The sequence below is a fragment of the Felis catus genome, chromosome B1 (assembly GCF_018350175.1).
Source record: "Felis catus isolate Fca126 chromosome B1, F.catus_Fca126_mat1.0, whole genome shotgun sequence".
Classification (NCBI taxonomy): domain Eukaryota; kingdom Metazoa; phylum Chordata; class Mammalia; order Carnivora; family Felidae; genus Felis; species Felis catus.
The window spans coordinates 105,495,364-105,502,198 of record NC_058371.1 but is presented as its reverse complement, the minus strand read 5'-3'; positions in this window follow the sequence as shown (position 1 = coordinate 105,502,198).

Genomic DNA, 6,835 nt, shown 5'->3' with positions numbered 1-6,835 from the left:
CTGATAGTATTTTTTCAATTCCACATACCATTGTTGATATTTTAATACCAAATACAAATTTCCAAGCCCTTAACAAGGTCTCCAATGGCACACAGGGCTTGGCCCTGCCTTTCTCCTAAGCAACATTCTCTCCCAAACATTCTGGACTGATTTCAGTTGTACATATGCAACAAGCCTTTTCTTCCTGCTTTAGATATTTTGTTCTTTCTACCCCAAACTTAAATCCTCTCATTCAATGCTTGGTTAAGCCTTACTGATCCTTCGTCTCATTGTAAATATGCTCCAGAATGGTCTTCTTTAACATTCCATCAAAATTAAGTCTCCTGATTATAGTAGCTCATAATATCTTATATTTTCCCTTTTTATTTCTTGTCAAAATTTGCAATTATATATGTATCTGATTAGTTCTTAGCATCTGTTACCATGGTAGCCTCTAAGCTCACAAGTCAAGGATCATATCTGATAAGTACTTAAACATAGTGCTTATTGCCATGTCTGGCACATACAATCAATGCATATTTGGTGAATAAATGAATAAAGAAGTAAATGAATGAGTAGAACTTTAAAGCCACTTCAGTTTTGTGAGATGCATTGTCTGGGAAGCATATCTCACATGGAGGGAGTGAGCATGCTTTTTATTTTATTTTATCTGTTTTTGTCAGGACTGTGGTACAGAATATCTTTTTTAAATGCAATGCATAAAATATTTAAATTCCACAAATAAGCTTTTCTTCTCCATTTTATTCTGTAGGCTATAAATATTTAGTGCTTTATTCATTTTCATATTTTCTAGCATAAGCTAATTTCTCTTCTCTGCAAACAGATAAGCAGTGTTAGAATCTGTGTAAATAGGTGGCATTAGCATTTGTGGCTCCTAATCTTAGCTAAGCCCTAGAATTCATTAAGGCCATTTATCTTCTTTCTGCTTTTCCCAAATTTTTGTCTTTTCCTTTGTTTTCATTTCTGTATGCTAATTTTTCCTTCAATTGCTTTGCTTTTCTGGTCAGAGGCAAGACAGACAATAACTATCAATATTGATTTTAAAATTGATCAAAGCAAATCAAGAATTATTAATTTCTTTTTTAAATTTTTTAATGTTTATTTATTTTGAAGAGAGAGAGAGAGAGATAGAGCATGAGCTGGAGAGGGGCAGAGAGAGAGGGAGACACAGAAACCAAAGCAGGCTCCAGGTTCTGAGTTGTCAGCACACAGCCCAACGCATGGCTCGAACTCAGGAACTGCAAGATCATGACCTGAGCCGAAGTCAGACACTTAATTGACTGAGCCACCCAGGAGCCCATTAATTTCTTATTTTTTATCATTATCTTTTATTTTATTTTTTCTTCAATTTACAACAAATTTGATAGCTATATGCTATAATAATTTCCTCTTCCTCTCCACTATCTCCCCTAGTGTTGAGTTAATCTTATTTTCCATGCCATTGCAAGGACTCAGGCATTGCCATGGATTTTTCAACTAACTCAGAAACTCAGTTTATTTAAAATTTATTCATTGATTGATTCATTCAATAAATATTCACTGAGTGCCTACTATAAGCCGAACACTCTTCTAGAGATCTGGAAGAGGACAGAATGAAGTCTCTATCTTCATGAAACTTAGATGTTATAGCATAAGCTAAGAAAAAGTATAAATAACCATATGAATATAATATATATTGGCTCTGGAGAAAAATAAAACAGGGTACATGAAATAGGGATTGCATGGGGCAAATATATGGGGCTGTTGCTATTTTGAAAAGAGTTGTAAGTGAAAACTTTGTTGAAAAGATGACTGACTATTAGGTTTCTCCAAAGAAATGGAGCCATATATATATTTTTTTCTTTTTTCTTTGAGTAAAACATATTATCCTCATAATGTAGCCAGGCCTCACTCAGTTAGAGGCCTTAAAAGAAAAGACTGGCATCCCCTAAGGAGGAAGGAATTCTCCTTTCAGACCACCTTGGAACTCAAGACTCTGCAACATCAACTCCAGCCAGAATTTCCAGCATGCTGGCCTGCCTTGCAGATTTTCAGACTTACCAGCCCCAACATGCACATGACAGATTTATTTTAAGGAATTAAATTTTGGATTTTGGACTTTGGATTTTACCCTGGGTTACTATCAGAAAGGTAACATGATTTAACTTTTTTTAAGAGACATTTTAAATGTTAGGTGAAAAATAGACTATAGAGAAGCAAGTAAGTGTGAAGAAGGAAAACAAATTGAGGAGCAGTAATCTACGAGAGAAATGATTGTGGTTTTAATGGAAGTGATGAGAAATATCAAATTTTGAAAAAATATAGTATATAATACTATATAATATATATGCTATTTTAAATAGTTCCTGCATTCAAATCATAGGCATTGATTGCAAGCTTGAATGATGAAAGATACCATGTATCCAAATCCCTCAAGTTACTGAGCTTTGGAGAGAGGTCATTTGTTTGCCAAAGGTTACCTCTATTTTGAAGGTAGAAATCCCTTATTCCATATCACTTATGAGCGTTCTGCTTCCCTGATCAAACCCTAATGGATATACATGGTACTTAAAGCCATGGAACTAGATGAAATTACTTACAGATTATAGTATAACTATAGAAATAGTCTAAGAATTGGGTCATTGGTCAGCCTTCTCTTTAAAGATCAATTTTAGGAGAAGAAACAAGCAAGTGAGACTGAGAAATAGCAGCCTATATGGCAGAAAAAGAATTAGAAATATTTTTCAAGAGAGTGTTATGGATTATACCAAATATTACTGACAAGTTGAATAAGATAAGCAATGAGTTGACCATTGCACTGGACAGAGCTAAACAGGCAAGGAAGACATTATTCAAGACTATTGCAGTAGGGGAGAGGGATTGAACACAACTCTGTTGAAACAAAAAATGGAGAATTTTTAAGAACAGGGTGAGCTATTGGGAAAATACTAGAGGATATAGGTGGAGGTTGATAACTGTGATTAGGCCATCTGTATTTGCCAATGGATGCTTATCAAAATTAGGCTCCTACCCTCCCATGGTGATTGGGAGATGGGGCCCTACCTTCTTGGATGATTACATTTCAAAAGAATGGCTCCCAGTCCTTGAGAAATACAATCTTGGTTTATAAAACTGGCAAGAAGCTGGGAAAAGATTTACATCTCAAAGGGGAAGTTTACAGTTGTAAGATTTTTTGAAGTAGTAAATGTTCTAAGAAAAAGGAAGCCAGGGAGGGGCCTATATTCAGGAAGGTACCTGTTGAAAGTTTAGTACGCTAAGGGGAACATTAAAGCCTATCTTGGTCAATTTATCAGGGTAGAGATCATGAATGGCCTTGGTGAGAGCAGTTTGGGTGGAGTTATGGGAGGAAAGGGTTTATCACAGTAGGTTCAAGAGAGAAGAGGAAATCAGGATAGAGGGCAGAGATAAGACTTCTGGAATTTTGCTGTTAAGGAGCAGAGGAATGGCCTGACAGCTGCAAAGGGAAGTGATGGTCAAGAGAAGATTACATAGGATGAGAGAAATAACTCACAAGTTTGTATGAAGAAGAGAATGATCCAGTAGGGAGGGAAATATTAATTATTCAACAGAGAGGACAAATGCTAGAGAGAGGTTCTTAAGTAGTCAAGAGGGACAAGATCTAGTTCACAATTTAGGGGGTTGACCTTAGATAGGAACATTAATTGCTTATCATAGTTAACAATAGGGAGGGCAGAGACTTTTCAAATCAAGGGCAGGAAGGTAAGGACATGCATTGGTGAGAATCTGTGGAAGGTCTCTTCTGTTTACTATGACAGGAAGCTAGATTTTTAGCTTAAGCTTAAGGATGGGGAGACACAGATAAAGGATTAAGACACAAAGAGGGGGTATGAAACGGTTGGCCAAGGACAATAAGAGTAGATGGACTAAAAAACACGGATTGCTCAGATAGCACTAGTGGTTCACTAAATATTACTGCTCAGAGTGTAAACTAAGATCAGTCAGCATGATTGTCCAGATGTTGTCATGGTCAGTGGCGAATGTGGTTTGACCAGGATTGGGGACCTACCTAGGTAAATATGACAAAGGGAGAAACTTTGAAGACTACATATTTTTTACTATATACAAAATATACTATATACTATACACCTTCTTCATATCATCTCTCACGGCAATATATTCTTCTGCCTTTAAATATTTTATTTGCTTGCCTGTTTTCAATTAACAAGTATTTATTTAGTACTATTAATAACAGCTAATATTAATATTTACTTGGCACCTAACAATGTTGTAGTCACCTTTCTAAACACTTCGCCAGTATTTCTACTCCCTTAATCTTCGTATCAATCCTGATAGAGGTAATATTATCTGCTCTTTCCAGATGAAGGCACTGAGGCACAGAGAAATTAAATAACTTGCCCCAAGATCAGACAGTAAGTAGCTGAGATATAAATCCAGTATGAGGTTTCAGAATCTGGGCTCCTAATCACTACACTGCAGTTGTCTGTGAATTAAATAGCCTGCCAGCAATTATACAGCATAAAAAGCAGATAAGGTTTAATTAACAAATTAGTTAGGAAAACATACACCATGAAACAAAGTGAGAAAAACAGATTGATATAATTATATTAGTACCCGATGTTTACTAATTGGAAATTCATGTATGGGATAAGGAATTGTCCGAATGGATTTTGACATGGGTGGGATATGAAGAGAACAAAGAAAATCACTCCAGGTGGTGGAAGAGCAGAAGCAAAGTCTGGGAGGTGGGTTTACACCTAATGCACTAAGGAAGAGAGAAAAGTGCATGACTGGGGCTAGGAGAGATTGAATTTGCATGGGAGCACTGGGAAAAAAATTTAGTCGGGTGAAGGGGAAGGGACTAATGGGAAATAGATTTGTGAGTGGGGGTATTGCAGAGGAAGGCAGGAACAGGAGGAAAGTGATGTCTTAAGATGTATGCAAGGTGTTTCGGTCTGATTGGATGGTACTGAGAACCCCTCCTGGTGAGTCACATAAAGAGCAAAACCACACTGACCCCAACAGCATGAAGGAGGCCAGCAGCCAGGGAAAGGATGGAGAAGAGGGCTGTGGCCATGTTATTTTCATCTTTCCCTTCTCCTCTCCTCCTCACTTACTTTCTTTCCCTATCAAAGGTTTAATGGAATATTCATGGAATTGGGTGACTACATGAATAAGGAAACGAAGAAAACAATTTCTGTGTTTTAAAATTTTTCATAGACCAAGAAATTATTAATGTTAATAACAAAATGAGAATGTTGTAAAAAGGAAGCAGTTTAGAAAGAACAAAGTTTCAGGGCACCAGGTTAAGTATAAATACTACGCTGTCAGCAATGTACTCACATGTGTCAGAGTTGCTCATTAGTTGCCTAAGAGGAGTCATATCCAGCATTTAAACCTGGTAGAAAATGGTGTTTCTTGGTCAAAATTCATTGTGCAGCTTCAGAAGAATAATGAAGAGAGGTGTGTCTTTTTTTCCCCCTCATCCTTAGCTGGGAGGCCTGAGAGTAACACATAATAACAGGATAATAACAGCAGCTGTGCTTATAAATATCCCCCTTCCTACTGAAAGAGGGTTGTTCAGCTAGATGCAAACCCGGTGTGTAATTATATATTTACAAGACATACATAATAATAGTTAGATGGTAAACACTAAGGAAGTAAAATAAGGGGAAAAAAACTGAGTAGTGAATGCAAAGAGATTTTAGAAATACCCTGCTGCTCAGTGTACCATGCACAGTTCTTTATGAATAAATTTCATGTGTGCAAATAAAGTAAGAGAAGTTAATTTGACAGCTAACAATATCAAGTGGAAAAATTACCCTTTAGAAAACTGGTGAATTTAGCTTTCTCCCCCCAATTTTCTCAAGCTTTGGAGGGTGAAATTGTAAAGGTTGGGTTTTCTCTCTTCTAAAAATAGAATTATAGTGATTCATGTCTACTGAGATGGTTTGTGCTGTGTCAGCTTGGTTCATCTGGAATGTGTTTTCCCAGAATTCCCTGCAGGGTTCTGCATTAGAGGAATCTGTGCCTGATTGGGAAAACAGAAGAGGCAGCCATTAACCTCTGCAGGTACTGTGCTTACACACAATAACAGAAAGGAACCCTGGTGCCATGGTTTTTAAATCATCTTCCATCTCTAATCTATGAAGTGTCTACGCTAGTCTTTTTTTATTGTTGTTAAGTTTATTTATTTTTAAGAGCAAGAGAGAGAGAGCACACGTACGCACATGACTGGGGAAGAGGCAGAGAGAGAATCCCAAGTGGGCTCTACACTGTCAGTACACAGAGCCTGAGCCTCACGGTGGGGCTGGATCCCCCAAAATGTGAGATCATGACCTGAGCTGAAATCAAGAGTCAGATGCTTAACCAACAAAGCCACCCAGGCGCCCCTAGTCTTGTGTCCTTATAAAAATTTTTTAACAAATTATTGATTGTAGTAATCATTTTTATTTTTTGGTACAAGTCCTTGTTCAAATTTACATACTATAAATAATTACTTCCGGTTTGTGGCTTACCCTTTCTTTTTTTTTTTTTATGATATCTTTTGAAGGGCTAAAGTTTTAAATTTTGGTGAAGTCCAGTTTATCAATTTTTATTATTTTATGGCTAGTGCTTTTAAAGTACAGTCTAGAAAAATCTTTGCCTAACCTAATATTGTGAGATTTCCTCCTATATTTTTCCCAGTTTTATCTTTCTTGACCTTTTTGTTTAGACCTATGATCAATTTCAAATAATATCTGTATGTGATATGAGTTAGACTGAAATTTGCTTTTCTCTATATGGATAACCAGCAGCATTTGTTAAAAAGATTTTACAAAAATGAATATGCTGCAATTTTGACTGTGATTATGGT